This window comes from Camelina sativa, chromosome 17 (assembly GCF_000633955.1).
Source record: "Camelina sativa cultivar DH55 chromosome 17, Cs, whole genome shotgun sequence".
Lineage (NCBI taxonomy): Eukaryota > Viridiplantae > Streptophyta > Magnoliopsida > Brassicales > Brassicaceae > Camelina > Camelina sativa.
In genome coordinates this window covers 28,767,415-28,777,731 of record NC_025701.1, presented here as the reverse complement: position 1 = coordinate 28,777,731, position 10,317 = coordinate 28,767,415, and the positions used below count along the sequence as shown (strand labels likewise).

The 10,317-nt window shown below is 38.0% G+C and overlaps 1 long non-coding RNA gene and 1 pseudogene across 1 annotated transcript; one reads left to right on the top strand and one right to left on the bottom strand.

Moving 5' to 3' along the window:
- LOC104759878 overlaps window positions 1-3,892 on the top strand; it is an 11,639-nt pseudogene extending 7,747 nt beyond the window's left edge.
- Window positions 4,993-5,833, bottom strand: LOC104758317. Its single transcript, XR_762669.2, has 3 exons — window positions 5,752-5,833; window positions 5,520-5,556; window positions 4,993-5,405 (listed from the first exon to the last, which is right to left on the bottom strand). It is a non-coding gene; the product is annotated as an uncharacterized LOC104758317 (long non-coding RNA).

The window sequence follows — 10,317 nt, the reverse complement described above, 5'->3', positions numbered from 1 at the left end:
TTACTTTGGAAGGAATCTGAGCGTTTTGGGGATGAAAACATGCATCTGGAGCCAATTGGTTGAAGACTGATCGAGCTAGAAGGCAGATGGAATGAGAGCAGAAATACGTTCCGGATCGACTGATCCTTTCGAGATCGACCAATCCAGTCCCCGACGCAAGTTTTCCTTTTTTGTTTTAAACCGACTTTTAGGGTTTTATTTTGATATTTAAGTTAGAGGCACGACCTCCAGAGACATAAGCTTTATTTTTCTGAGACTATTTTGTATTGAGAGCAAAGGGAGAAGATAATCCTTATTGACACTTTGGAGAAGATTTCTAAACCCTATTTTATATTCTCTTGCAATTTAATTTTGATTTCTTCATCCTTGATTTGCTGTGTTTTGATTTCCATGTCTGAGTAGTCTCTCTGTTGGGTTTCGGGTTTCAAAGGGGGATTTATGATTCATTGATTTAGGTTGTTAGACTTGGGATTTATCTACTGTGTTCTTCATCTATTGGTGTTCTTATTGCTTAAACTAGATTAGCTACCTAGTTTATGATCTTAGGTTAAATTCATCTAGGCATCAAAATTGTTGTTGAATTACTTGAAAAGAACATAGGTGAGCAAGGTGATCCTTAGCCAACGACAGTTGAAGTTGGGGCACCTTGTGAACAAGTCAAACTTGAACTTATTGCTTGCTAGGATTGTTTAGATTCAAACGATAGTTTAGGGTTCATTCAATTCCTTGCATAGAAAACTAATACTGCAACAGTAGGTTGGTTTTATATTTGAGATTTGAGTTCTAGAAAGGTTCATAAAGCTATCCCAATCCATCACCCAATTTCGTGATCATAACCCCTAATTGATTCACTGCGCCCAATACTTTCTCTTAATTTTACAAACCCTTATTTATTTTTTGTTTTGTTCGGTTACTTGAAAAACAATTCTCTTATTGCTTTAGCTATACTCGGTCTATATAATTTCATAGTGTATCGTTTGGTTTCTGTGGATTCGACCTTGAAGTGCTACGACGACACCACTAGATCGTGGTTGAGTGTGCTTCGGGTTATTGATTTAACTCTAGATCAGTAAAGGCTGAGGTGGATGAGGCAAAGGTTGAAGATGAAAAAGAAGGGAGTGAGGATGAGAACGACAATGAAAAGGTGGAGAGCAAACATGCAGAGGAAGATGAGCAAGGGGAGAGAATTGACGATAAGGAAGATGAAAAAGCAGAGAGTGGTGATGATAAAAAAGAAGAGAGCAAGGGTTCTAAAAAGCGGGGGAAAGGAAAGAGTTCTACTGAAAAGGTTCGTGACAAGACAAAAAAATGAGGAAGAAAAAAAAGAAGCGGAGCCTAGGACTCCTTTCTCCAATCGCCCTGTGCGTGAGCGGAAATCTGTTGAAAGGCTTGTTGCATTGATTGATAGAGACTCTTCGAAAGAATTCTATATTGAAAAGGTTTGCCAATACTTTCCTGTGTTGTGTAGAACTTCATTGGTAGATGTGTTCATAATTATCTTTTTGATGTTACTGAGTTGAGTATCTTTTGGATATTACAGGGCCGAGGTGCATATCTCAAAGATATTCCCAATGGTATGTTGATGTTCTAATTAACCTTGTACTGAATTTTCTGTTAGCTTTCCGAGTTTCAGTTTGAGCCCTAATTATTTCCTAATGTGTGGCATGGCCTAAACCTTCATTTATTGCTGGAAATTTAAGTGCTGGGTACTACCATTTGTGAAATTGCGTTTAAATAGTCTGTGTTGATTGATCTACATATGCTATTCTATTCTAGCTATGTGAATTTTCATCCAAATGTTTCTCTTGGCATTTAGCAATTACAGCTGGGCAGAAGCAAGATTTTTTTGGAAACCAAAATCTAATAATTATGACCAACATATAAGATACCTTTATTAATTGTTCCATTTTTCATCTATTTTGCAGTTGAAATTAAATAGATAACTTGAATATTGTTTCTCTATAGTTGCTAACAAGGTAGCGAGGAAGAAGGCTGATGAAACTTTGAAGGTGCTGCATGGAATTCTATTTGGTGGGAGGAGAGGGAAGGTGAGCGTCTCTGTGGACCCTTTCACATTCTGTTGCTTCAACAGTTATAATTCTAAAATTGTCAGTTATGGGCATACTCTTGTAGTTTTTAACGAGTGGTTTCGACTCAGGTGTTGCAGCTTTTATCTTAGCAGCTAGTCCTGCTAATTATGTTTGTATGTCTTACTCTTGTTGCTTTAACAGGGTGCTCAGATCAGGACTAACATATTGGGGTTCTCTGGTTTCGTTTGGCATGGAGATGAGGTGTGTAACATTACACATAGAGATTGTTTTACGTATGCCTTTGCTTCGTATATAATTGTGGGAGTCTTTGTTATTTGCAGAAGAAGGCAAAAGAGAAAGTAAAAGAAAAGCTTGAAAAATGCATTAAAGAAAAACTGTTGGAGTTTTGTGATGTGTTGGACATACATATTACCAAGTCTACAATAAAAAGAAGGTCATTATGGTTATTAATTTCTAAGTTGTTCTTCAGATTCATTTTTCTTCCTGTGTAAATAGATGGCATCAAAGTTATAATTTTTCTCTCCTGTTGAGCTGCTTGATCAGTCATTTCTGGTTGCACGAAGTTTAAGCTAATTCATTTCCCCCTTTTATAAAATACGGCTACTTATTGTTGCATGTGTTTTCAACACAGGAAGATATCATTACAAAACTGTTTGACTTTTTAGAGAAACCTCATGCGACAAGCGACATATCTGTTTTTGAGAAAGAGAAGGTAATTTGGTGTTATAAACATTGTTTGTTTTATTTGTTATTGGAATCTTACATTCTCTTGAAACATTCTCTTGAAACAGTCAAGTAAGGGAGCAAAGCGCAAGAGAACTCCCAAGCAAAGTTCACCTGCAGCTGGGAGTTCATCCTCCAGACGATCAGCAAATGTATCAATGCATAGCTTAAAACTCGTGACTTATTTGATTCATTACTCATGTTATTTTCTCTGAAGAGAATGTGTGCTTCAATGTTAGCTTATGTGCAACTGTCCATCATAGGTCCATGCCTCTTGCCAATTACCTAAATCCGATTATATTATTTGCTCTTCCTTGCAGAGCCGAAGAAAGTCTGAAGAGGCAACAAAGGGTGACAAAAAGAGTGCAGCTCATTCTGATGAGGAATCTGAAGAGGAGAAAGAGGAAGAAGAAAAACAGGAGAAAGAGGANAGAGAAGAATGCAGAAGAAGAGAATAAAGAGGACGAGAATGAAAATGGCATTCCTGATAAATCTGAGGATGAGGCGCCTCAGCCTTCTGAAAGCGAGGAGAAAGATGAATCTGAGGAGCATTCTGAAGAAGAAACTAAATGTGGTTCTAAATTGTCAGCTGGGAAGAAAGAATCAGCAGGGAGAGCCAGAAACAAGAAAGTGGCAGTCGCGGCAAAATCCAGCCCACCAGAGAAAGTTACACAGAAGCGATCATCAGCAAAACGAAAGAAAGCTGATGACGACAGTGATAAAAGTGCAAAGCTGTCCTCTAAGAGGAAGAAGTCTGAAAAATTTACCAAGGCCTCCCCGGGTCCTTCAAAGTCTGCATCAAAAGAGAAGCCAGCTGGTTTGGTCATTATCTTGTTCTTTATCTTCCACTTAGATGCTCGCTTAGGTAAAATAAAGCACATGTTGAGTGTAGGGTTTGTCCGATGCATTGGATAATCTTATTCCTTGACGAGTTCATTTGCAGAAGCTACCCAATATTGCAGCCACGAATGTTTTCTGACACTATACTTATCTGTGTTTATGTCTATGCAAAAGCAAAAAGAGCTGGAAAAGGGAAAGACAAGCCTTCTGATAAAGTGCTGAAAAATGCAATTGTAGAGATCTTGAAAAGAGTGGACTTTACCACAGTGATGGGTTAGGATCGATGCCCTGCAGGGCCAGCTTGGGGTCCGTTGGGACGGCTAGCGGGGGGCAAGCAGGGTCCACGGACGGTCCGTTGGGACGGCTAGCGGGGGGCTAGCAGGGTCCACGGACGGTCCGTTGGGACAGCTAGCGGTGGACTAGTGGGGTCCGCGGGACGGGTTGTCACNGCTGATGACGACAGTGATAAAAGTGCAAAGCTGTCCTCTAAGAGGAAGAAGTCTGAAAAATTTACCAAGGCCTCCCCGGGTCCTTCAAAGTCTGCATCAAAAGAGAAGCCAGCTGGTTTGGTCATTATCTTGTTCTTTATCTTCCACTTAGATGCTCGCTTAGGTAAAATAAAGCACATGTTGAGTGTAGGGTTTGTCCGATGCATTGGATAATCTTATTCCTTGACGAGTTCATTTGCAGAAGCTACCCAATATTGCAGCCACGAATGTTTTCTGACACTATACTTATCTGTGTTTATGTCTATGCAAAAGCAAAAAGAGCTGGAAAAGGGAAAGACAAGCCTTCTGATAAAGTGCTGAAAAATGCAATTGTAGAGATCTTGAAAAGAGTGGACTTTACCACAGTGATGGGTTAGGATCGATGCCCTGCAGGGCCAGCTTGGGGTCCGTTGGGACGGCTAGCGGGGGGCAAGCAGGGTCCACGGACGGTCCGTTGGGACGGCTAGCGGGGGGCTAGCAGGGTCCACGGACGGTCCGTTGGGACAGCTAGCGGTGGACTAGTGGGGTCCGCGGGACGGGTTGTCACATCTTCTAAGTTATTTTTGTGTTTAGTTGTAATTGTTTTTTTTTCCGGCTGAGTGATTTTTTTGGATTCAATGTGAGTTGTGTTTTATGGTTTTCTTATGTTGTCCTTATCATTAGTATTTCTTAATCTCTTTAGTTGAGTAAAGGTGTGTTCATCTATGTCCTTTAATATTTGGCAACTTTATTTTTAAGATCGATTGTGAGAAGTTTGTTCATTATAAGACTTGAAGACTCTTGAAGGAGAGTTCTCGTTAGGTGTAGGCCTCATATTTTGGGCATTGCTACACAATTTGTCTACTTAATTCTCATATCCTAATATGTTATGTGATTTTAAGACAATAAGATCCGATAATATTAAAAGTTGAGGAAGTCTAAACATACATGTAGAAAGTTAACAAAGTTTACAAAATAACAAAGACAATAAATTGTAACAGTACAATCTTCAAGGAGCGTTACCAGATCGTGAGGATCCTTCTACTTTTGGGCATTTTTTTTGGATGTCTCGGATAATTCTCATGTACAGTGGGTCAATGTCTTCTTCGTCTTCCTTGATGCGTATTAAGTAGTCTAGGTGAGCGAGAGATTTTCTGTACTGTAGCCTTGTTATCTCCTTCACATCATCATCCTCGGAACTTCCTTCACCTTGCTCACCTTTTTGTTTGATTTTCACCTTGCTCACCTTTTTGTTTGATTTTCGGTATCACGTTCTTTGCTGGGAGGCCACATATGATTCCTTTTGCTTCCATTGAAATCCTTTCTGTATTGATAACAGTGATTCGTTTAGTTTCGTTTTCTTTTTCTATCAACAATCAATTACAGAAATTAAATACAAACAAAATTAAGTAACTTAATACAATAAAAAATTATATACTTTTACAATTGATTCACCAAAAGAGAAGATCGAAAACCTGTAAATGATAAGAGAAGATCGATTACAATCAATTGACTAAATGAGTTAAAAAAACAGAAACCTGGTACATGAGATTTCTATTGAACAAAGAAGGAAACTACAAGATTTCTAGATCCAAAACCTGTAAAGGAGAAGAGAAGCAAAAGTGAAATGAGGCAATCGTTAGATTTGGAACAGTCAAGAAACGTAATACCTTTTTTTAATGCGGCAGAGATAGGGAAAAATCGAAGAAAACTTTTGGATCTGGCCAGGGTTCGGTGAAGATTAAAAACCAGAAGGAAATAACAAAATTTATTGTTTTCGAGATGTTAAAAAATAAGAGAAGAAGGGTTAGGTAAGTGTTGATTTATGACCGTAAGATTGCATCTAATCGACGGTAGATATGTAAAATTTGGTGATTCACACCTGATTTAATTAGCCAATGAAAATTATAGATTTGGAGTTTTATGTTTTTTTTTTTGTTTTATATTTGTTGTAATTTCTTTTGTTCTTTTGAGCTTGGCTGGCCTGTGTTTGTTTTAACAATATTACAGTATGATGTAAGAAGTAATAAATATATATCTATATATATATATATATTTTTCTTTATTTACAAATAATAAGAAGTAATATATAATATAGGAATTTTGATCACAAAACATACAATTTGTAAACCAAAGAGACGGAGTTGTGAAGCTAAATTTTTGTATATTAATTTTACCATGGTTCATAAACTGACCGCTATTTTAAATCCAACTGATTTTTCTCTTGATCCATTTTCAACGGATTTCTTGGCTTGATTTGATTTGTTATTATTTTTAGGCATTAATTTTGTATTTTGGGTTCATATATAATTTTTTTTAGTTTTTGTATTATATTTTGGTTGCTTATGTTGTTTTGTTGGATAGTTTTTTATAGAAATAGGTTTTGCATTAAGTATAATTTAGTTAACTGTTTTTTATTTTTAGTAGAAGAATAGGATTATTTTTATAACACTTAGCTCTATATGAATATTAGTTATACTAAAGTGTAGAAGAAGTCAAATGAGTTGGTATCTTGTCAAAATATAAAAATTGTTTTTTTGTGTTAAAACTAAATAAGATTATAATTTTGGTATATGTATAATTTACTAATTACAGTTAGTATTGTGTAGAAACTTATTAATTTAAAATATGTGTAAGTAGTTTTTTTTTTGGTTAACCGTATATATGCATGTTGCTTACTTGTTCTGTCAGGATCTTTTCAGTGAAACACCTTCATAGTGTACAGGCTGAACTTTTATCCCTTTTAATAATAGTATTTCAGTAGAATAAGCTGTTATTGAGCTGTGTTATATTGCTGCATATGGTATGTTTTAACAAATCTAAATTGCTATATGTATAGAATAAACCTTAAACTCATTATTATATAGTACTTTGTGTCCCTACGTTCAAACATGATTTTCTTTTGAATTTACTTGTTAACATTAGACCTAAGCCTTTAACCAAAAGTTAAATAAAACTTTGATCAAACTATAATTCAAATACACATAATTTTAGAATCCAACAATAATAGTAGGGATGATAGAGTACATTATTCTCTGCAATTAAAGGTTAAGAATTACAACATATTGAACATACTAATAAAAAGTACTCGTCGTTGTAAAAGTCCCACCATTTCTTGACCAGAATCTTGATATTTGCTCTGTTCATGTTCTCTTCTTCTCCAGTAAATCTGATACGAAGATTTGGCCACTACAACTACTAAGTAGAATCGATCTCTTCTTCTTCGGTTCCCTCATAATCCTCATCATCTGATGACTCGTAATAATAAACTCTGGAAAAAGGGAACATAATGTATAAATTAAATCACATATGAAATTGATATTAAAATTATTCAATCAACATACTATGAACTTACAGTGCGGGATCTCTAGTAAATTCTTGGACTTCGTCACTAAAAAAAATATATGAACATCTCATTTGAGACATTAGACAATGATCACCTAAACAATGAAAAGTAAGGTTAGATATTATATTATACCATTTTTGGTCTGTTTTTTATAATAAACTTTGAATAACATGATAATACCTCCAAAGCAAGAGGTTCTCCAAAACATTAGCATACACATTATTGGTTCACCTTGAAAAGACCGACCTTTTTTTTTTTAATAATGAATAATAAATATATAATATAATATAATAATAAACTACAACTAGTGGTCCCATATCCACTAGCCACCTAACCACAATCACAATCATCAGCGGAAAACATTACCAATATCCAATAAATATAAATAGCCAATATTAATTCCAATCATAAACTAATGATCCAAACAACATCCAAAGAACCAACAATCCTAAACAACATTCTAGGACTCTACTCTAGCAACCGAACAGAAGCCAAACAACCAAACGAACCACTAGAAGATCCTCCTCTTCATCGCCCAGATTCCACGGTCACACTTTGCCTTTACCTGCACCACAAACACATATTGCAATGCATGAGTATTTAATAAACACTCAGTAAGGCAATCCTCCCATCTACTGGGCTATACACACAAGCAATAGAGACATCTCTAACCATCAACCAACAATCATCAATCAACAATCAACAATCAACAAGCCAAACAACACATAAACAAGCAGATTAGAGAAATCTCCAGCTTAGATAAGCCATGGTCCTGCACTTACCTTAACAAGTGATTCACAAAACTAAATACAACCAAATGAGAGGCTTTCCAATATCCAAGAACAACCAAACTTGTTCCTACAACCAATCACAACAACAAACAAATATTGAAAACAAACTGCCAGAAAAAAACAGAAAAGAACAACCTCACAAGTGAAACCACGAAATCAAAACGAACCGTTAACTTTCTAATCCCTCCGGTGAAAAGCAAGGTCTATACGTCCAGAAGCTTCGCCCAAAATTTCAGCACGATCGGATCTCAGATGAAACCACAATCGATCCCGTAACACCCGCTGGTCTCAATCCGCGAATGAGAAGAAACGCCCCACGAAACTGCCAATATCTCCTAGAATATTAACCCAAATTCACTTCTGTAAAAAGGCGCGTGTACGAAAATATATTAGCTACAACCATACTAAAAATCCATACCTTTCAAAACGATTTGACCAGTCGAATCCTCCTTCTCCCAAACCCTGACAGTTCTGTTTCTCTCTTAACACTAAGGAAAAAGTTTGATCTTATTCTCTTTCTCCTTTGCAACAAATAACCAACACTTAACTGTCTTTCTCTCCCTCTCTCAGATGAAAATGTCAACCAAAACACAAAAGCATGAGAGGAGGCGTGAGTTGAGAAAGAAATTAAGGCTTTTTGGTTTAATTAGATTAAACCAGGATTTAATTAAACCAAAATTAATTAAAATCCACTCTTTTGGTTTACTCAACATAACTCAAACTCTATTCCCGGAACACGGATGTTTCAATTCTCCCCCACCAACATAGATTCGTCCTCGAATCTCGCACAACCATCAGTCAAGGACTCCCGTGCAACCGTCTCCACGGTCCGCACTCCTGCGACCGATCTACAGAAGGTCACCTCTAGGCGATAGACTCACGCTCCAGGCGTCATTTGCTCTCGACTTTTTGGAGTTTCCTTTACTCATAGGTCTAAACCTTGAGTTTTTATTGGCTCCTCATCAGACCTAAGTCTGCATGCCAAATTTTGGCTCCTCATCGAGCCTAAACCTGCATGCCATAATATATATAAGGAAAAATCCAAACTCGTCTCTCGGGTCGTCACTCTACAGTGTGCCTCCAGATCGTCATCCGAAGTCGATATACCAACCATACTCCCAAGTCACAAAGTCTCCGAGTATGGCAGTACTAGGAGAACTAAGATCCCCCCAGAGTCGCGAGCAAACGATTCTGAACACGTCTGAGTCCTATCCCTATCTAGGTTTCCTTCCCGTGGCTCGCTTAAAACATCTCAATGTCCTACCAACCACATATCCCCTCACTGGAATACCTCATTACCACACAAGGATCATATACATGCCACAAGGGCCGCCACAAAGGCCAAACAAATGTCCTAAAGAGGACCGCCACCAAGGCCAAACAAATGTCCTAAAGAGGACTGCCACCAAGGCCAAACAAATTTCCTAAAGAGGACCGCCACCAAGGCCACTCGTCCCGAAGGACCGTCACAAAGACCATCTGTCCCGAAGGACCATCACAAAGACCATCTGTCCCGAAGGACCGTCACAAAGACACTCTGGCTAAACAGCCCGCCACAAAGGCCAAATAATTGGCTAAACAGCCCGCCACAAAGGCCACACAATGGCTAAACAGCCCGCCACAAAGGCCACACACGGCTAAACAACCCGCCAAAAAGGCCACACAATGTCTAAAAACACCGCCACACATGGACACAATGACTCAAAAGTCCACCACTAAGGCCACACAAGCCCTTCCAAGGCTCTCCACCGCTAAAATGGACAAATTCTAACTCCCATAAAACTTTCCATATTTAGCACTTTTACATTTTTGGAAACTTTCCACTTTTGGAAACTTCTATTCCATGAAAACTTTCCTCCAAAACCCCGCCTCATGGAAACTTTGTACCCCGAGCACCACTCCATCTTGTTACTGAGTCGCACAACCAACCACCCCAAGCGACCGAGTAACAAGAGAGATGGGCTGGAATACTCCATTCCCGCTCCAGCCACGGATTACAGATGGGACCAGGCTAAACAAGCTCAAGTCGCGGCTTGCTTCTCATACCACTTCTTGAACCTTGCCTTCATCTTTGCCTCAGGCTCCCAAGTCTGTTCCTC